This window comes from Molossus molossus, unplaced genomic scaffold (assembly GCF_014108415.1).
Source record: "Molossus molossus isolate mMolMol1 unplaced genomic scaffold, mMolMol1.p scaffold_m16_p_10, whole genome shotgun sequence".
Classification (NCBI taxonomy): Eukaryota; Metazoa; Chordata; class Mammalia; order Chiroptera; family Molossidae; genus Molossus; species Molossus molossus.
In genome coordinates this window covers 42,210,611-42,233,444 of record NW_023425345.1, presented here as the reverse complement: position 1 = coordinate 42,233,444, position 22,834 = coordinate 42,210,611, and positions in this window count along the sequence as shown.

Genomic DNA, 22,834 nt, shown 5'->3' with positions numbered 1-22,834 from the left:
CTCATAGACATGTCTGGCTGCTCTATCTCTAGGCCTTGTCTTAAGGAAGAGAGAAGAACAAATGGTAAAACATACCTACAAGTTGGTATCTTTTAAAAAGTTTTCCTGGAGGCACCACTGAATAACTTCCATGTATAACTAACTCTTTGCTAAAATAGTATCATGAGGCTTTGCTATGACTTTATGACATTAACATTTGTTCAGTGGAGCAGAGGGTGTCAGATTATGAGTTGTGGCTCAAAAATAGATCACAAGAGAAACTGAAATAGAGAAGTTTGTTACTCACAGGTCCTGGAGGAAGTACATGGCATGCTTCAAGGGGTCACATAGAGAGGTAAAGGCAGAGTGTAGATAGAGACAGGACCTGGGGCATATGCCTTTATTAGGATCCACAGGGGGAGTGCTTTAGGGTTTCTGGGCTAGGGCCAGATTGGTCAGTTCAAACCAAAAGAATGGGGTTTTGTTAAGATGTATGGGTGGTCTTATCTAAGAAGACCTTTAAGCATATAGGCACTGGAAAGTGGGGGAAACTGTGCTCACAAGGGCTCTTGGGAAAGTTATATGAGGATCATATGTTTGCTTGTGACTCTGGGCCGGTACCTAGAGCATGAGCTTTCATGAGAGGGCTGGTGTCCATTTAGGGTCCCTACAGGCTGCTTGGCCAAACAGAATGGATGCTGAGGCAGCAATACCATTCAGTAGCTTAGCTAAACTCTCGATAGGCTTTTGCTTGATACAAAGGTGACTGGGGAGCTGGGAACTTTCGCTGGACACATTTCTGTGCCTCAAACTCTCTCCCTCAAATGAGAGCTCTTCTATTAGGGAAGAAAGATATTAGGTTTACAATAGCCACAAAGCAGAATTGGCTCATTATTAATTAATTCATGCATTGATCAAATATATATTGAGAGCCCTTAACAGAATTTTTCCGGATCCTGGAGATAGAATAGGACACAAAACAGACAAAGCTTTGCTCTTAAGGAGATTTTATATTATTGGGTAGAATTGTCAGGTTTGTAGGTAAAAAAAAAAAAAGTCAAATATCAGGAATTTGTTATGATCCAATTTATTAACAACTATTTAAGCATTTTAGTGATTATAAATAATTATATGATGGTAATGCTTCTCTATAGATGAGCCTAACAAGCATTTTAGTTTACAAAGTAGGTAGATTGTAGAGAGATATGCTCAAACTATTTCAAGTAAGGAGATTTCCTATAAGGACACACGAATGTAGAGATTGACAAGGGAAACTCTAAACAGCAGCTTCAGGAAAACTAGAGCTATAAGATGGTTTTGAATTCTAGATGGCATTAGGGAATTCTATAGCGATACCTTGTGAATTTTAATTCTAGTATTCTATCAATGCTTTTGGCTTATACATTACAGTTTTACTTCTATCTTCCTGTAAGCTGGATGCCAAACTGCATTTTGTTGTCGTCACTCTTATCTGGATTCTTCTCACTGGCTTGTCTTCCCTTCACGTTTGTTTCCCACTTCAGCCCATGACACTACTGGGAAAAATTTCCCTCATTGCTAAAGACTAAATGTTTGTGTTCTTCAAAATTTATATGCTGAAATCCTAAGCCCTGAAGGTGATTATATAGGATGTGGGGACTTGGGGAGGTCCTCCTCTTTGCTTATGAAGAAAATGAAACAAAGACATAAGCCTATCCAGTGTGGAGGATCAATATTCAAGACACCCTTATGTAAATATAGAACTTCAAGTGGCTACATACCCAATGTAAAAGTGAACTCAAAATAAGTTTTCTAACCCCAAATTCCAGGAAACTGAAAACAAAATTACTGTCTTGAAGCTTGACACTGAGTAAAGGGGGAAATATCTCTGCTAATGCAAAATTAAAACAAGTTATCAGTTGGGTTTGCAGCCCACAAGTCACACTATTTGGGTGGTTAAAAAACAAAACAAAAAACATGTTAAGAATATATAACCTCACTTAAATGTGGAATCTAATGAACAAAATAAACTGATGAACAAAATAGATCCAGAGACATGAAAGCATGGAATAGACTAATGTACCTCAGAGGGAGGGGAGGGGGGCAGCAGGAAGAGATTAACCAAAGAACATATATGCATATATGAATAACCCATGGACACAGACAATAGTGCAGTGAAGGCCTGGAGGGGGGTGGGAGCTGGGTGGAGGGGCCCAGTGGGGGAAAAAAGAGAGGACATCTGTAATACTGTCAATCATAAAGATAAATCTAAAAAAAGAATATTTTTCAAAACTAGAGTTTGTGGTAGGTAGAGTCTGTATCACCTGGCAGAAGAAAATACATATCTTTTCTGAAAAAATTCCAACTTTATATTAGGTCTTAGTAAATTTTCACAGGTAAGAGATTCAAGAAACATAAAGTTATAGAAAAAAATTATAGCACATGAGAGGAAACAATATACTATAAGTGAGAAAAAAAGAAAGAAGACTGAAGAATCAAATGGACCAAGACTTCAGATAATGGAATCACAATGTATATTTTTGAAGAAATTAAAGAAAAACATCAAGGTATTGAATAAAAAGCAAAAGGCAGACTCTGAGGATTTGGAAAAAAATTACTTCTAGGAAAGAAGATACATTTAAGCATATGAGACCTGTTTGAAGATAGAGTTAGAGAACTGGAGAATAGATCTGTAGAAGTTATCTGAACTATAGCACAGAGAAGGCACTGGAATGGAAAATGTGAAAGTCGGGGTAAGAGGTATAGAGGATGGAGTAGATTCATCCAACACATGTTGAATTGGTGTTTCAGAAGAAGAGGAGAGTGATAATAGAAAAGATGCATTGTTTGAAAAGATAATGGATAAGAATTGTTTAGAGTTTATGAAAGATAGCAAGCCATAGATTAAAGAAGCTCATTTACCCCAAACAGAATAAATGTTAAAAATATCCACAAAAACACACCTAATCGCATTATAGTCAATCTGGAGAATGTAGAAAACTAAGAGATATATTTGAAAGCAACCAGAGAAGAAAGAACAGATTACCTTTAAGATACTGTACTTACACTTAGACTTATAGCTGGCTCTTTATTGGCAACAAAAAGAACCAGAAGACAGTAAAGTGAATATTATAGTGAGCTAACAGAAAATAATTATCATCTAAAATTCTATTCCCAGAGAAAATATATTTCAAAAGTAAGGTGACCAAAATTGAACAAAGACAAAGAACCAACAGAGTTTGCCTCAATAAGAAAATTAGTTCTGTAGGTTGACTTCAGGCAGAATGAATATGATTCAGATGGAAGCTCTGGGTAGCAAGAAGGAATGATGATCAAAGAAAACATGAGGGGGATGGGGAGAAGGGTGTCAATGGGAAAAAAGAAGAAACATCTGTAACAAAAATTAATTAATTAAAAAACCAAACAAAAAGAAAATATGAATAATTATAAATAATCATTGACCGTATAAGATAATAGCAATCATTAAAAACAAAAACAATCAAGTTAAAACCAAAATGCATGACAAAATAGCATATATATTGGGAAGGAGTCATCAGAGTTAAAGATCTTTGTTTAGAGATCAGTAAAAACACTGAATAAGTTTAAATGTTAGTAAGTTATATTTGCATGTTTTAATTTTTAGAGTAAGCACCCCAAATAAAGAAACTTGATTGGATGCTAAGTATATTGTCCATTTTGCTAGCCTAAGCTATAGCATTCTGCTTTTAAGACTTGTGATGTTAAGATTTACATATCCTATCACAGAATCTAACATTGTCCAAGGAATAATTTCTATAGTAGGATTTTGACTGCTATTGATCAGAGAAAGCTGAAGTAATAAATGTCACGTCTATCAATACCTCTCAGGCAGCCTGATTGTCCAGAACTTAGTTCCTGCAACACTTGGTAGGAGATGATAGAAATATATACTGGCTTTCTGTTATCTCCTTGTATGATAAAAAGTTGATGTTCTTTAATAGCATAATGAAAATAACCTAGGATTTATAAGTGCCAAACTTCTTGTGTTAGATTTCTCAAATGCCTGTTTTAATCGATGCTAGGCAAAGACCTTTGAGTAATTATTTCTTTGTATTTTATATTTCTCTTTTAAATGGTCTACTTCTTATTTGATGGAAAAAAGTAAGCGCTTAGATATAATAACACTTATAGTACAGCTTACATGGCATTTTGGTATTTTCAAAGCACTTCAGTAAATATAGCTTCTTTTGTTTTCATGAAAAGAATTTCAGGAGGTAGAAAGAACAGGTGTTAAATTTATTTCAGGAGTTGATACTGCAGCTTAGAAAGGTTAAGTGATGTACCTACGTTTATACAACTGGTGATTGACAGGAGAGAAGAACCCTTCTGATTTCTGACTGTGGAAGCCCGGTGCCTTTGTGATGATTGAAGTCTCTCTTCTAAACAGTGTTTGGTCATGGTAAGGACCTAGAAGCTCTTTGGGAAAATTTCATTGAAAAGTTTGTATTTGCATATATGAGCAGCAGATTCTGAATAAGAAAAAAAAAGAAGAAGAAGAAGAGAATTTGATATACCACTACAGGAAGCAAAAATCTCTTTTTAATTAAAATTTTTAAGAAATACATGTAATGGCAAATTCCCAATTTTCTAAACCTTAATATTATACTGACAATGTTAGATTGTGTGGATATCATATGACACCCCGCACATACACATATACACACACACATACATACAACAATCTTTGTTTAATAATATTTGGTGGTAGCAATATAGGTTAAATATAAGTTTACTTGATATAAAATTTTATACACAACCATATTCCTACATATGGATTTACTTTCACTTTTTTTCTGTCACAAAAATATTTTGTTTTTCATAGGACGAACATTTCCCCGGAAAACAGTTATTAAAAAACAAAAACAAAAACAAAATCACAGTAAGAGCCTGGACAGTGTGGCTCTGTGGTTGAGCATCAACCCATGCACAAAGAGGTTGCTTATTTGATTCCTGGTCTAGGCCCATGCCCAGGTTGTGGACCCGATCCCCAGTGGGGGACATGCAGGAGGCGGCCAGTCGATGTTCTCTCTTATTGATGTCTCTATCTCTTTCTCCCTCTCCCTACCTTTTTCTTGAAAATCAATTTAAAAAAATATTAAAAAAAAACAAAACAGTAAGGAAACAACTTCATAGTTGTAGACTAGACTTTGTATATACTTAAACATTCATTTCAATTTTGCCTTTTTTTAATTAAAATTTTAAAATATTTTTTTACTCCTCACCTGAGGATATGCTTATTGATTTTTAAAGACGGGGGTAGGGAGGAGAAAAAGAGAGAGTGAGCAAGAGAGAAACATTGATGTGAGAGAGAACATTGATTGGTTGCCTTCCATACATGCCCCAACTGGGGATGGAACCTGAAATCTAGGTATGTGCTCTACCTGGGAATCAAATCCACAACCTTTTGGTGTACAGGACAATGCTACAACCAACCAACCACACCGCCAGGGCTCGTTGTCTTTTCTGCAGGGTTTGAATTCTCTGGCATTGTCACTTTTTAAGGTTTATTGGGAGTAGATTCTCCCAAAGCCCCGTACTTTGAAGGGGCTGATGTCTCTAAAAGGACTGTGATGATGAGTAGTATTATGCCTATTAGCTTTAAAGGCAAGCCAAGGAAGTCTATTCTATGGATACTGTAGCTCTTAAAAATAAATCAAGTTCTGGCCAATGAGAAATCGTTTGAAACCAATCAATGAGGAATCTATCTCTGATACAAATATAACTTAAAAACTTACCTTTACATCAGAACAGCTTTTTTCAAAGCTGGAAACACATTTGTGATTTTAATTTTGTGTTCTTCGAAGTTTAAAAAATAAAGACATACACATTGTGAAATCAAAAATTCAGAAACCTGCCCTGGCCGGTTTGGCTCAGCGGTTAGAGCGTCAGCCTGCGGTCCAGAGAGACCCGGGTTCGGTTCCCGCTAAGGGCACGTACCTCGGTTGCAGTTTGTCCCCGGCCCTGGTTGGTCGTGCGGGTGGCAGCCACTCGATGTGTCCCTTCACATCGATGTTTCTCTCTCTCTGTTCCTCTCTCTCCCTCCCACTCTACCTGAACAAAAAATGGAAAAATGTCCTCGGGTGAGGATAAAAAAAAAAAAAAAAAAAATTCAGAAACCTATGGTAAGAAATTACAATCTCCTGACCATTCCTCATGTCCATTCTCATCCCCACAATCAACATTTCAAAAAGACCTCTATTCTTTTAAGTTTTAATGATTACTTCCTTAACTATAAATATTTCTATTTTTTGAACTTTAGACAGTGTCTGATTCTTCCACTGTAAGAAGAAAAAATAAAGCTGTAGGTCACTTGTATTACATTTTTACTCTCCCTCTCTTCTGCTTGGTGTTTTAAGGGCTAACTTCTTTTTATGTCTTAGACTGGTTAGCTTTGTTAACTTTAACTCACATACTCTCTATATTTTTCCATCTATCATAGTCTATATCTTGACACCTTGCTCTATGAGAAGATATAATGCAGCCTACCTACCATTTCCTTCCCCTCCTCTCCCCTCCCAACCACCAATTTCATCTGAAAAAATTGCTAATGTTTAAATTGTGTTCACTACTCCAATTGAGACTTTCATGCTTTGTCCACTGATTGACTTGAAAAGTAGAAAACTTGTAAATGACATTTTCATTATTAATGTCTAGGTAAACACTGTTCACTAGTATAAGCAGTCATCACTGAGATACTTCCTTCACTACTGGCCTCGTCCCCAACAAGGTCAAGTAGATGAACTAGATTCTCCTTTCCTATACTTTGCCACATGCTTAAAAGTCTTTTTTTTTTCTTTCTCACTTTCTGTTGAAAACAACTTTCTCATGACAGTTTAGAATACTCCTGATGGAGAAATTTCTCCTTGCCTACTTTCTAACCCCCAAATGTTTCCATGTCCTCAGTTATTTCTATGCTGTAAATTATATGATCTGTTGCATTTAATTTTTTTTTCCTGGAAAGCACGCTTCTTGAGTCATTCATTGTTCTAAACAAATCTGAATCAGTGGCCCAGCTATGCCTGCTGCCCAGCTGACTTCTTAGGATTTAATTTTATGTTCCTGGATCGGATCCCAGCTTCCTTTAAAATGATCTCTGTTGAAGGCAGTTATTTTTTATTTTGTAAGAATTGAGTTTTGTCTTTTGAAAAATTGTCAATTTATCTTGATTTGCGATTAGGATAAGATACTTTAGAGAGAGGAAACATAGTACTAAACGTTGGCTGGGGTATGATTCCTTACCTGTAGTTTTTGCAGAAACATCTATGGAAGCCTTTGCTGGTTGGAGTTACCTGGGAGGGAGGCATGTCCATTTACTTTTCCTTTGTTAGAAAATTTGTTACTTATTTTTCTTAATTAGATAATTACAAAATGGAACATCAATAAATAATGATTATTTAGTAACTATTCACAACAGTATCTTTAGATGCAATTTCCAAATGATGTTCTCATTCAGATCTCCACATTAAAAAAAAAAATCAGAAAAAAATAAAAGGATATTCATTTTCTAAAGTACTAAGGAGACACCTGTGCCACATGTAAGATGATTGTTTCAGTGGCGGCTTTTACTATAAATGAAAAATATGGGTTTTCTCTAGACCAGTGGCTCTAAATATGAAAAGTAAAGATAAGTACTGTCTCCACACTTGGAAGAAAATGAAAAAAAAAACTTTTTTTGCAGGTGTAGAAATGTAGTTTATGTTATTCATATACTACCGTCCTCAACTCTTTAAAACAAAGTTGTAGGTAATAATGGAGTGAATGAAAGGAATATATGTTCAAATATATTCTGTTTTAGCTTGATAAAATTAACCCCCAACAAAGCCTACCATCTGGGGAATTAGCACAGTCCCCTACTATTGGACACTGTCCTTCCAGCAGGCATCACTGAAGTCATTAAATTATCTCTTTAGGTTACCACCAACTGTTTGCCATTCATCATGACCTTCTCCAAAGTTGCTATGACAATAGCATGGTCCTTGTAACAAGTGGCCGGTTAAGGCAAAGCTATAAACAGTATGAAGCTCTTGTAGAAATATCATTATCTGTTGAATTGCGAGAGCTTCCAGCTGTTTACATAATTTTACCAAAACTTATTGAAATCTAGATTGCTTCCAGGGTTGAATTAATTGAACCAAGGATATACACACCCTATAAATATGGCACAGAGAAACATTAGTATTCACATTACTTATTGTAACTCAGAATCCTGTACTTTGATGGCACAGGTTACGGTATATTTTCACTGTGGTGAAAAAAGGAGCAAAGGGAAAAACTAAAGTTAATACTTTAAACTTCGCACAGAAGATAATCAGGTTTTCCATAGAGAAATTAATGCCATCTAAAGCTTTCTGCTACAACTCTTTCTATAACATAAATGATCAGCCTCTCTCTTTCCGTCTGCATGTGTCCATCTCTTAGTTTGAGTAGCATGTAGGGTAATTCCTGGAGCCACTATTCCTAAACTCCCAACACATTCACTTAGGTAATAGTTAAAGTGTTCCTGAAAAAGAAGAGACAGTGGTAATCAAGTTGACATTCTATCCTCTGGGAGCTCTTGGCTTAGTTTTTTATTTTCCCCTGTTTGTAAAATACAACAGAGAAAAATAGGGTAGAGATAGAAGGGTGTGTGACAGAGAGCAAGAATCTTATTGTAACTTCTTCTTCTTCTTTTTTTTTTATTGTAACTTCTTAGATCAAGACCCTGATTCTGAGTGAAATTTTCAAGTTCCTGAATAGTTAAATGATTCATTCATCTCTAGGACATGGCCATACGATTGTTCCTTGAAAACATCTGTAACAAAAATAATTTAATAAATAAATAAATGAACAAAGGGAGGGAAAAACATTTGGCACTGGAGAAGGACAGAATTAATGCTGAGTATACTTCTGAGAATGTGTGCTGAGTTCCATGGGAAATAGAAGGGAAAAAAAGACCTCTTCATAATGGTAATCTTGTTTACTTGTAAAGGGCACAAACTTGTTCTACCAACAGGTGTAATTAAATACATATTATTCTAATGATCATTTAAATTGGTGCCCATAATAAGTGCAGCATTTGCTAAATTCTCCAGCATAAAATCCTTTTAGAGTATTCCTCACTTAAGGATGGTAGATGGTGACTTCAGCATGTTTGTTTTTCCACTTCAAAGGACCTAAGGACAGTCACTTCATTTTCCTCCCTTCAAAAATTGGCAATACTTAATACAAACAGTTCCAAAACTTGGAGATTGAGTTGGAAGTGCCATAAGTGTCTTATGATCAGAACCTATGCAGTAATTATTATATTATTAAGAATAATTATTGCCCTGGCTAGTTTGACTCAGCAGTTAGAGCACTGGACCATGCACCAAAGGGTCACAGGTTTGATTCCCAGTCAAGGGCATGTACCTGGGTTGCAGGTTTGATCCCTGGCCCCAGTCAGCATAGTGCAGGAGGCAACCAACTGATGTTTCTTTCTCACATCTATGTTTCTCTCCCTCCCTCCGTCCCTCCGTCCCTCCGTCCCTCCCTCCCCCCTTCCCTCTATCCCTCCCTCCCCCCTTCCCTCTATCCCTCCCTCCCCCCTTCCCTCTTTCATTCCCTCCCACCCTCCCTCCCTTCCTCCCTCCCACCCTATATCTAAAAATCAATGGAAAAATTTCCTTGGGTGGGGATTAACAACAACAACAAAAAAGAATAACTATTGTCCTGGCCAGTTTGGCTCAGCGGTTAGAGCGTCGGACTGCGGTCCAGAGAGACCCGGGTTCGCTTTCTGCTAAGGGCATGTACCTTGGTTGCAGCGTGTCCCCGGCCCTGGTTGGTCGTGCGGGTGGCAGCCACGTGATGTGTCCCTTTCACATCGATGTCTCTCTCTCTCTCTCTCTCTCTCTCTCTCTCTCCCCCTCCCTCCCACTCTATCTGAACAAAAAAAATGGAAAAATGTGAGGATAAAAAAAAAGAATAACTATTACTTACAACTGAAAGTAGATGTGACCGAGTCCTTTTGGAAAACCTTTTTTCCCCCCTGTGACCACATTGGATCAAGAAATGGCACTTTGTCACAGCTTGCAAAAGCAAATCCAACTCCACAAAACATTAGCAAGGAATGTGGAGTTTACTGAGGATGTTTTGGGTAAATAGATGAGAAAGAGGTACAATATTGTACCACACTTACAATGCACGATCAAAATCCCCACCAAGCTCCTGTAGCAATTCTTCCTTAGCCAAAATTCACCTCAACCTCGTGTCCGCCAGTTGCCTCCTAGCCTCTCCTGCTTTGATGCTCACGGCCATTTCTTAGTTCCAGACATGCTCCTGCGCCAGCTCTCTTTCGGCTGTCTTCTCCTGCATGGTCCTGCTTGTCACCTAGTTCAGCAAGCAGGGCATTCTGTCCAGAGCAACTCACTTTAGGAGAAAGCAGGTGCTTGCAGATTCAAACAAAAATATGCAACATTTTGTTGTCTCTTGAGAGATTGCAACTATTCTCTTTTCTTGATATATTGTCTAGAGAATTGTGAGCAGAAATAAAAATCACACAGAGATGACATCAGTTGGAGTTATTACCAGTCCCATTTCCTATACTGCAAGATAAACTTCAAATGGACTCCTTTATCGCAAAAATATTTCAAATCCGTTTTCTTCACTTGACTGGCAAAGCGGAGCATGGTCCACTTCGCTTCCGTGCACTACAAATACGGAATGGCCCCACACTTTAGTCTTCAAAGCAGTTCATACAAAATGACTCGGTAATTAGAGGGTAACTGGTTCCAAGAGCTGGGGCACAGTTGTGGCAGTCCTGAACAGATTCTTTCATCAGTAAGCGCTGAAATCTGGCTCAAATTACTTTCAGCAGGTATGGAGGATTTATCACAATGATATTGGGGTCGCTCATGTGGTTGATGGAGGAGCTCCTGGAACCTGGCAACACTGGGAGGGCTCAGGACTTGAACATTGGAGTTGACCTCCACAATTTGTTCTCCATTTGTCCCATTTCATGGATGGGAATATGACACCTGTGTCCCAAGAAGGAGAGGAGACTCTATTTTGCTAATCCCATTTAGGCAAAGGCCAGAGATGGCCTCTGACTTGTCCACCTTGTTAGCAACCACACCTGAACCAGCCACTGCAGTAAAAAATAAAGACACAATGCTTAGCCCAGGTGCACACTCTCTCATGATGGAAGGGAAGCACAGCCCGGTCACAGTCCAAGGTGGAGGACATTGCACTAGCTAGACAAACTGTAATTGGCAGAGCAGTCATGCTTATATTTAGGATAATTATCCTTATGTTTATTAGTGGCTTGAACAACATTGTATTTTTAATTTCAAAACATGATGCAAGTCTAATATTTTTGCGGAGAATGTGGAGGTTTAACTTTTTAATGTGATACACATAGCTCTTTCACTTTACAACCTACACTGGGAAAGGTGTGTATACATTTTTTAGGAGGCATGTTGAAATGATCATTGTCAAATCACACTATTCTCATTTGCCTTCTCGGCTCCATCTTCTCTTCCTGCAAAGAGAATCTTGTTCATATTAAAAGGGATCCTTTTTCCTCAAGGCTCTGATTATGTACAAGAGGAAATACAGCTGTGAGTTCATCACTGTTTTTCAATCTCCTATGTATTGCTTTGTAAGTGCACGCCCACACAGCGCTAGCTGCCATACAGACAACATAAACGTCAGTAATCCTGGATTCTGTTAGGATTGCCACTGGCAAAGATTAGTTTGTAGGCGATTTAGTGATATGCATATGTAGATAAATTTAGATGCATCTGAGAAGGAAGATGATAACTCTGGAATCCTATACACCGTTTGCCAAAAGAAGCTATTGGGTATCTTGGATTTGCCTAAGACTGATTTGCCCATAAAGAGGGATTTTACAAGGAATTGAAAGGATAAGAAAAATAATGCTAAATAATTAAGCAGAAAGAAAGAAACCTTTCCTTGGAAATAGCATACTTGATTTTTCCTTAAAAAGAAGTAAATAAATAAATATATTAAAATTTCCCACAACTGAAATTCATTTAAATGGGACAGAATTGGGAGAATTTTTTACTGCTCTAGCAAATTATCATCAAAAAGGATGATCTTTATCTTTTCAAAAAATCACTATATTGCTTTAAATAAGTCACAATAATTAAAACAGCAAATTAAAAGACAAGAAAATCAATTTTATTTAACAACTTCTCTATGCCATGCAATCTGCTAGGTACCTAGACTTCTTATCTTACCCTCACATGTATCTAAGAGGTATATTATCATTCCCCTTTCAAGGATATGGGAATGAAGGTTTCAGAGATTAAGCAGTTAATCAGAGGAACACAACAATTAAGAGCCAGTATTCAAACCTTATCTGTAAGTTATCTATGCATTTATTGAACAAATATTTATTTAACTTAACTTTATTGTTGGATGTATTATATAGATTTTCCTCATTTTTCCCCCATTGACCCCCTCCTCCCCATTCCCACCCCCCTCCTGCCTTTCCCCACACTGTTGTTTGTGTCCATTGGTTATGCATATATGCATATAAGTTCTTTGGTTTATTTCTTCTCACCCCCAAACCCCCTTCCTTTTGAGGTTTGTCTGTCTAACAACCAATTTGTACTTCTTAATCCCCTCACCTTTTTCACCCATTCCCCCCACCTCCCTCCCATCTGGCAACTAACAAAATGTTTCTATCTATGAGAATGTTTCTGTTCTGCTTGTTCATTTTGTTTGTAGATTCAACTGTCGATAGCTATGTATTCATTGCCATTTTGTCTGTTCATATTTTTTCTCTTTTTCTTCAAGAAGACACTTCAACATTTCATTTAATAATGGTTTGGTGGTGATGAACTCCTTTAGCTTTTCCTTGTCTGGGAAACTCTTTATCAGTCCATTGATTCTAAATGACAGATTTGCAGGATAGAGTAATCTTGGTTGTAGGTTCTTGCTTTCCATCACTCTGAATGTTTCTTGCCACTCCCTTCTGGCCTGCAAAGTTTCTTTTGAGAAATCAGCTGACAGCCTAATGGGAACTCCCTTGTAGGTAACTAGCTGCCTTTCTCTTGCTGCTTTTAAGATTTTCTCTTGTCTTGAACCTTTTGCATTTTGATAATGATGTGTCTTGGTGTGGGCCTCCTGGGGCTCATCTTGTTTGGGACTCTCTGTGCTTCCTGGACTTGTATGTCTGTTTCCTTCAACAAGTTAGAGAAGTTTTCTGCCATTACTGTTTCAAATAGGTTTTTGATTTCTTGTTCTCTCTCTTCTCCTTCTGGCACCCGCAAGATGCAATTGTTGGCATGCTTGAAGTTGTCCCAGAGGCTCCTTACACTATCCTCTTTTTTTTTTTTTTTAATTCTTTTTCTTTTTGCTGTTCTGATTGGGTGTTTTTTGCTTCCTTATATTCCAAATCGATGGTTTACTTCTTGGCTTTACCTACTCTACTATTGAATCTGTGTAAATTATTCTTTATTTCAGTTAGTGCCTCTTTCATTTCTGACTGGTACATTTTTATGCTCTTGAGGCCCTCACTAAATTCACTCTGGTTCTCACTTAGTCCATTGAGCATCCTTATAAGCAGTGTTTTGAATTCAGCATCTGTTAGGTTGCTTATCTCCATTTCACTTAGTTCTTTTCCTGGAGTTTTGTTCTGTTCTTTCATTTGGGACTTGTTTCCTTGTGTCCTCATTTTGGCTGCCTCCCTGTGTTTGTTTCTGTGTATTACTTAATGAGAAGTATGGGGCTAGCTGAGGCCAGATGTTGCTTTTTTGAAAAAATTTAGGAAACCTAAAAACAGGATCCAAGACAGGCCAATCCTATGGTAAAGCACTCTCAACAGCTTGGGTGGGCCTGAAAGTTGGGTGGGCCGGTTCTCAGGGAATCACCAGGGCGGGGCAACCAGTGTGAGCCAGGTTGCTGGAGCCCCAGCTATGGCGGCTGTCTGCCGCCCCAGGGAAGGGCTCACCAAAGGAACAAAGGCCTCTGACAGCACATCTGTCCAGGAGAAAGTTGCCTCCCAGCCCTTGCTCCAATGCCAAATAGCTCAGTTCTTCCCCATATAACTCTGGTGCCTTTCAAGCTGCCTCCCCCACGCTGGAGCCTGGAGGGTGTGAGTCTGAGGAAGTCCGTGCGCGGGCCCTTTAAGAGAAATTGCTGGGGGCTCCAGCCGCCTCAGCCTCCCTCAGCCTCAGTTCCCGCTGGTTTTTCCAGCCAGAAGCTATGGGGACTACTCTTCCTGGCACTGGAATCCTGAGCTGGGCACCTGATTTGAAATGGGGACCCCTCAGTCTTCAGGGAGGGCCTTCCCAGCCTAGGTATCCCTCCTGATTTTTATCTGCCACATGTGGGTGTGGGACCAGCCCATTGTGCCTCTGCCCTCCTACCAGTCTCGATGTGGCTGCTGCTTTAATTTTGTAGTTGTAGGACTTCCATTCAGCTCGGTGCCAGGCGGTTCTGAATGATGGTTGTTCTGTAGTTTAGTTGTACCTTTGATGTGGTTGTAGAAGTATGTGATACCGTGTTTACCTATACCGCCATCTTGACTGGAAGTCTGAACCAGTATTTATTGAGTATCAATAAAGGATCAGATAATAAAAGCTAGGAATACAACAGGAAAAACAATACAAGACTGGAACCTTTTCCCTTATGGAGACTAAATGAGAAAGTCATAAATGGGGCCCTAGTTGTGATGTTTGTCTAGTGTGGCACACATCAACTAGTAGGCCTGGCCCTCCATCAGATCAGCCCCTTTCACTGGATTAGTCCCAAACCAGGAAAGCCCAGGCCCACATCTTGTCCTGCACCATTGATTACTGGAGTCCTTCCATATTGCTTTAGTGTCTGATTTGATCTCTGCCCTGAGCCCCAATAAGAAATGAGAGTGAAAACCATCAACCACCTGTTTGGTCAACCAAAATTATGTTCATGCTTAGAGTCTGTTTCTTGATTCTGGTTTTCTGTCCATTTATAGTTTCAGTATGGTGAATTCTGTGATCCTAATTTTAGCTGTGACTTGAATGCATAATTGCCCTTTGATTCCATGGGCTAAACCTAAGAGGCATTTTGCCTATTTTGAGAAGAGGTTGACCTTTCCTAAGGCAAACTTTGAGAAGAGGCCCTCTTAATCCTAGTTTATTTTTCTCCCTCTCAAGTTTAATGAAATCATACAGATGTGACCAAAAACTTCTAAAGGAATTGTGGATGGAGATGAAATCTGAGATTGTTGACATATTCTGCCTTGGGGAGGAGGGAAGTTTTCCCAGACAAGTCTTAATGACTAGGTAGGATTCAGACCATGGAGTGGGTTAAAGGGCATCCCAGACAGAGGAGCTGACTGAGCAGAGCCAGAGACTCTGAGCACTGAGGCTGGGGGAAAAGGTGGATTTAAGGAACTAGATTTAGTGAGATTAAATTACTTGATAAGAGTTACCTGCAAAATCCTAGCGTTTGATTTAAACTTCAGTGTTTTTTCTGATAAATCATTCCTTTATATGTGTTTTTAATATTGTAATTTATTTATTCAATAATGTCATATTTTAATGGATACATAGTGTTTTTCCTTGGGATCAATTATGAGTTTTGAAACAATTCAATAGTACATCAGATTTGGTAATTACTGATCTCTCCATTCCTTTGGGTGACTCTATACCCACTGAACTTCCCAGCCTTCCCCAGCCCTTCACCACCATCCTACTTTCTGCTTCTGTAAGTTCTACTACTCTCAATAGCTCATGTAAGTTAATACATGTAGTATTTGTCCTTCTGCGAGTAGCTTATTACATTTAGCATCATGTCCTCAAAGTTTACCTATGTTATAGGTAAGGACACAATTTCTTTCTTTTTTATGGCTGAAAAGATATTTAATTTTATGTATATGCCACATTTTGTTTAGCAATTTATCCATTAACAGGCATTTAGGTTATTTCCACCTCTTGGCTATTATAAATAATGCTACAATTAACATGGGGAGGGGCACATATCTTTTCAAGATCCTAATTTCAGTTGTTTTGGGTAAATACCCAGAAATGAGATTGCTGGATCATATGGTAGTTGTATTTTTAATTTTTTTGAGTAAACTCTATATTGTTTTTCATAGCTATTCTACCATTTTTCATTTCCACCAACAGTGAACATGGTCCAGATTTCTTCACATCCTTGCCAGCATTTGTTATTCTTTCCTTCTTTTTTTTCTTCCTTTTCTTTCTTTAACAGGTATAAGATCATCCTTCATTGTGGTTTCTATTTGCATTTCTATGATAATTAATGGTCTTGAGCATCTTTTCATATTCTTGGTGGCCATTTTTATGTCTTCTTTTGATAAATGTCTAGTCAAATATTTTGCCTATTTTTATTAAGGTTACTATTATTATTATTATTATAGTGGTTAAATTGTATGGGTTTCTTATATATTTTGAATATTAACTGCTTTTCAGATAGACGGTGTGGCAATTATTTTCTCCATTCTATAGGTTGCCTTTTCACTCTGTTGACTATTTCCCTTACTGTGAAAAAGGTTTTAGTTTGATATTGTCCTACTTGTCTAGTTTTGCTTTTGTTACCTATGGTTTTTGTCATATCCAAGAATGTATTGCCAAGACCAATAATATACAGCTGTTCCCCTATGTTTCTTTTAGGAGTCTTATAGTTTTAGGACTTATGTTTAAGCCTTTGAGTATACTTTTGCATATAGTGTAAGATAAGGGTCCAAGTTTGTTCTTTTGCCTGTGGATATTCAGTTTTCCCAGCACCATTTAATGAAGAGACTATCTTTTCTCCACTGTGTGGCTGTACTGGCTGCAGCCAGCTGTTCTCCACTGTTATTTGTTCTCAGTGGCCCCAGGCATCCGAACTATGCCAGTTTCATTAGAGGTCTAAGTGAGCCAAGCCAGAAACCAGTCCCTTGGCAACCCTTGGAAAAGACAGAATGTTGATGCAAGCTTCACTCCATATACATCCCCTCCAGAGAAGTTATGAGTGGAGGTATTCATTCCCGATGCTGAGCTGTGAGCTGTGCCCGCTTGGGAAGGGGCTGAAATTACTCTTCTTACCCATTTCAATGTGGATATTCTTGGCTTTGTGCTAGGGTGGGGTACTACAACTTCTTAACTGAATTCTGGAAATCCCATAAAGGTATTTTGGCTGGTACATCTTTGTTAATTCATTGTTTCTGTAAAGAGACAAGAGCTGAGACTTCCTATTTCGACATCTCTGTCTGTTCTTAATGTTTAAATTACCTGGGAATTTCTATTACAAAAAGAGATAAACAGTTTGGCTGGTGTGGCTCAGAGGTTGAGCGTCAACCCATGCACCAAGAGGTCGCCAGTTCGATTCCTGGTCAGGGCACATGCCCAGGTTGTGGGCCTGATCCCCAGTGTGGGGCATGCAGGAGGTGGCCAATAGATGTTTTTTCTCATTGATGCTTCTATCTCTCTCTCTCCCTCTCATTTCCCCTCTCTCTAAAATTAATAAAGGAAAAAAAAAAAAAGAGATAAAGCAATTTCCTTATGTGCAATAGAGTTTCTTCAACTTAATCACAGTGCTATTCAATGAAGGGATTCTAAGATAATGTATTAGATGAGGATTTACTTTATATGGTCATCAATTTACTATTAGATAATGGCAAAACACTTTAAGATATTTTTGAACAGACTATTTAAAACTTATTTAAATAAAGCTTTTCAGGTGGAAGTAACTTTTTGATGTTCATGTAAAACCCTAGCAAATATGTTAAGAAGTCTTTCTTATCAATTGTGCTAATTAAGTACAGGATTCTGGAAACAGGTACCTGAATTTAAATCCTACTTCTGACCCTTGTTAGCGTTTTGACATTGGACAAGTTATTTAACCTGTTTCTTAGTTTTTCTCACTTGTAAAATGAGGATAATGAAACTACTTACTTACATGGTTTTGGGGAATACTAAATGAATTGATATATGTAAAACCTGTGAATAATACATAGCATATAATAAATGCTATGAGTTATAAATTACTATCAGAATTTTATTAGATTTTGATTCTTTAAAAAAATGCCTTTAGCTTTTGTTATGAGACAAGTATGTTTAGTCACACATGCTTTTGTTATAGAAAAACCTTTTTATAATTTATGAAAATAAATAAATTTATATGAACAAGTGAAGCATAATAAATTATACTCAAGATAATGAGGCAATTTAAACAGATGAAAACCTTAATCATTTGGAGGTAGAAAATGATGATTATGATTGACATCTGACAAAATTTACTTTGCTTAATGAATCAGCAATAAAGACTACAGACAGAAAAGTAATCACTGATTTAGAAGCATGAGCAAAGATTGGTAAATCTCTGTACCTGAGTCTGTACCCAAAGAGATTGAAAAAAAAAAAAAGGATTATTCATTTGTCATTAAAAGTCCTAAAATGTTTGATATTGGCACTTGGGAATCCATAGATTTTATCCTTTTCTTCATTTAAAATGGGAGATTGATAGCTCATTGAGATAACTGAAATTATTTAACTTTTCCTCCGTGTAGGTCTCTCAAACATTCCTGATGCTAACTCATATGAGTGGCTCTGTTGGAGTTAAGAAATGTAGCAGACACTATTGATTTTCTATGCAGTTACCAGTCTGTACTCAACCATCGTCATTCTTAATGGAACCCTGCTGCTTTTCAGGTATCAGGCAGCCATATACTACATAAGGAATTGGGCCCCTTTTCATTTGAAGGATTGAATCTGATTTAATCATATATTTTTACGAGTCAAAAACACCACAATATAATTTTTTTATTCATGAGTCTTTTTTGTTCTGTGCAGTACAGAATGTAAATTTATTCAATAAAAAGTAAACTCTATCAAAGATTTTTTATATCTGTTGAAATATTCCAATATACAATTATAGGATTCCAAATCAAATCTTCACACTATTCAAGCTATTATTCTGTAATTTGTTTGGTTCTTCTTTGTTTTTAGGAATACATTTTAAGCTCGCTTATTGCCAGCTCTGGGTCTAAGAATTGGAAATCACTCAAAACTTCAGAAGCTCAAATGATGCTCTACTCAATGAATAATTTCATTAAATATTTACAACTGATTGAAAATGCAACCAAAATTTTGAGGTTTACCATTATAGGATAGTTATATTGATTTTTTTTCAATAACTTAAAAAAATCTGATTGATGGCAGAAAACAAAGTTAAGGTGAGTATTTCTATACTGAAGTGTTGTTGGTATTCAGCATTAAGTTTGTCTAAAAAACATTGTAGTTCAGTTATTGTGTTTAAATTAAAATATTTAAAAGTTGTGACAATTACAGCTTCCACTTCAATTGTTAGAATATCATAACCTGTTTACATGCCACTTGAATTATGCTCTAATTACCTTAAGTGTTTGACTGCTGAACAGGTAACAGCTTATACTGATGCAACACGGTATTATTGGCTAAGGATATAATGCATCAAGAATAGGAGAGAATATGACTTGAAAGAGTTCTGAAGCAATCTCAAATTCATTTCTCTTTGTCCTCACACAGCTGGCTGACACAGGATGCTCTTTGTCTCCAGTTCTTGAACTATCACCAGTATATTTATGAAACCTTGAAAACCAGGAGGCCCAAAGTCAGCTTGTGTTGTGGGTCTTTCATCGTGAGTTGGTTACATAGGCACATTTCTGCTGTGTGAGCAATTGTTACTGTGAAAACCTTTGGGCCACAGCAAAACCAGAGGCAAATCATAATCCAATAAATTGCTGCATCTGCAATATACAAATGATTCCATATTTTGGATATCTATTTAAAAAGAAAACCAAACCATCCTATAATTTTTGCATGTTTCCTCATATTTTTGTATCAGTTAACATTTCTCTTACTACTTTTGTCTACTATAATCTATTATAAATTTGAAGAGACAGATTTAATACCACAATGAACTGATTACTAATTAAAACTAACTCCTCTTTATGATAATTATCTTCCACTGGGTTAAGTACTGAAGAGGTTTAAACTCAATTTCCAAGTACATTTATCTGACCATCGGTATCTGTAATATTGTAGGTCTTACAACTATCAAATTGCCCTCGCCAATAACTTGCAGTATGAGTACAGATAAACAACTCATAAATTAAGACTGTAGTGTTTATTGTCCCCTTACTACTGTTAGGGTCCTTTCCCATACAAAATATTATCATGTGCTGAGGTGTAAATCAAAGCCTATGTCTGGTTGAGTTTGGGATTCTAAGTGTTCTGTGAACATAACCAGATACCTGTCTTCATCTTACAAGACTGAACTGAAATGGGTTTCTGATGGAATAGGCTTTTAAGATGGCCCATCAACTTCCTATTAGGAACACACAATTAAAATTTAATGTATTTCCTATCTCCACACATTGTACAATTGAGTATATCTTATTCTGCTCTATTTGTGGCAGCAAAGCCATTAATGGGCACCAATATAAATGACATTCTCTACTTAGAAGCTCCCACAGATTAGAGGGTCTAAGTGTTTTCCAGAAATAGACTCCCTGGGACTTGGACTACTTCAGCTTCCACTTGAAATAATATCTCTAAAAGCCCAGCTTGAGTTACAGCACAAGTTCTTTCCCACCACAGTTTCAGCATGCTGCCTTCAGGTTTGTTTTGGTTGATGACCCCATCATCATACCATGGAGCTCACTGTCCTTTGCTGTGTTCCTGGAATACTGTTCCCTCAAGGAACCCCATTCTTACATGAAGATCTTTTTCCTCTGAGTGTCTCTGTTCATTAAAGGCAACTTATGTTTGTTCTAATATTCCTAGGCCTTATCCTATTTCTTCCAAAGCTTCCTCTGATCTGATAGACCAATGTGGTTGTTGTTTTGTCCACTGTATGTGTTGTTGCCACTGTGTATTAATTGCCTTGGTGCAAATGGAAAACATTTTACACCCGAAAATATGTGTTCTCGAGGAAAAAGTCACAAAGGTAGCAGTTACTCCTACATGTACCTTTGTTTGTGTGTGTTAGAGGGTCTTCCAGAGCCAACTTCTTTAGATTTCAGAGGTTTTGGAACCCAGTATATGAGCCCACCAAGTGGTTCCTCATGGGTCGATTGCTCTCTATAACCCCCATGTCTTTCCTTCCTTCCTTCCTTCCTTCCTTCCTTCCTTCCTTCCTTCCTTCCTTCCTTCCTTCCTTCCTTCCTTCCTTCCTTCCTTCCTTCCTTCCTTCCCTCCCTCCCTCCCCTCCTCCCTCCCTTTCTCTTTATCTTTCTTTCTGCCTTTCATTCACTAAAACAGGGCAAGAAAGTATCAATGTGACATCCTGGGCAGGCATGGGTGGCCTTTTACCTTTATAACTTGGTACTTTTTTAAACTCTTCAACATCAAATTCATAATTACACCAGAATTTTTAGCTCCATTACAGAACCGAATACTTAGGGATTGATCTGGGGGGAAAACTCCACGGGTAACCCCAGTATAGGTCCCTGAGGGTAAATGTGATCTGCAATGTGAGAGCCAGCCGAGCCACAATAGTGCTGTTCCATTTAACCACCTGAGGGTGTCCATTGCTTCACTGCAGTGTGTGCCGTAAGTCACCCCTGTAACCATGGTTCTCGGGTCTGCTGCCTCCCAGGTAATGGTATTTTGTTTTAGAAATAACAAGCTTTTGCAGACCAAGTGCTTCATATTTATGGGCATCTGAGTGAATGCTAAGAGAGAAAAATTATTCCTTTGCTCTAAACCTCTCTCAAGGCACCAAAGTTATGCTTTATTTGCCATTTTTAAGTGGCCTTTTGTGAGCTCATTTCATCTTGGCCATTATTTCACCTTCTTTCCATTTATTCTTGTTTTAACCTAAACTTTTCCTCTCTAAGTAGGCACATCAGGTTCAGCCCCTAAACTGGCCCATATTTCTGGAATACAAAATGCCTCAGCAATTATATTTTTCTGAATTTAGTATCTTGGGAAGGCAACATTATTATGAGAGCAGATGGTCATTTGATTAAGTCTAGAACCCAGGTGTCTAAGAACAACAAATGACTGTAGCTAGTAATCAGAGTACTGATACAATGATTTAAAAATAAATATAATAGAGTAATATAAAGAACTTCAGCTTTTTTAGAGTTGAGGAATTTTTTCCTTTTTCCTCCTTCCCTCTCCCACTTCCTCCTCTCTCCCTCTCTCCCTTCCTTCTTTCTTTCCTTTTCAAAAAGAATCTAACCAAGTTTGTGACAGTTAACAGAAGCCCAGAAAGTTTTCTCGATAAATTCTAAGATACAGGTCACTGTAGCATAAAACCCATGCAAATGAAGACCAACAAAAGAAATAAATCCCTGCAAGTAGACAGACACCTAACAATGGATAATTACCTTAATTTTTAAAAATAGAGGCATTTCCCATCATTCTGACATACAGACAACTGTGGCCAATCTCCCCTATTTACTCAGACTTTAGTACCCCCCACCTATGGAATTCCCTCAGTTAAAGAAACACAGACACCAGCTTTGCTTTGCATTACTTCACCTTTCTGTTTCCGCAGACCTTCACAGCTTGCCCAGGAGAACCATAGCCACGACTTTATGCACAAACCTCCAGTCTCTGTACTGAAGACAGATGTTCAGCCCCAAGGCTTCTAGGCTCTTGCCTGGATATACGAAAAACATTGCAGTGTCTACCAACAACCCAAAGAGAGCATTCGGGCTCTCACTGTGGGAGATAATAACCTGAATACTCAGGCTTTAACTTCAGTTTCCAAATAATGTTCCAACATGATTTATAGAATTATATTCAGGTTTTAAATTTTGAAAGATAAAAACATCTTAGGTAAATGGCTACAGAGTCAGAAAATGAGTCCAATCTGCCATGTTGCAAACACACACACAAACGACGACAATGACAAAAATTCCAAACCCCCAGGTGAC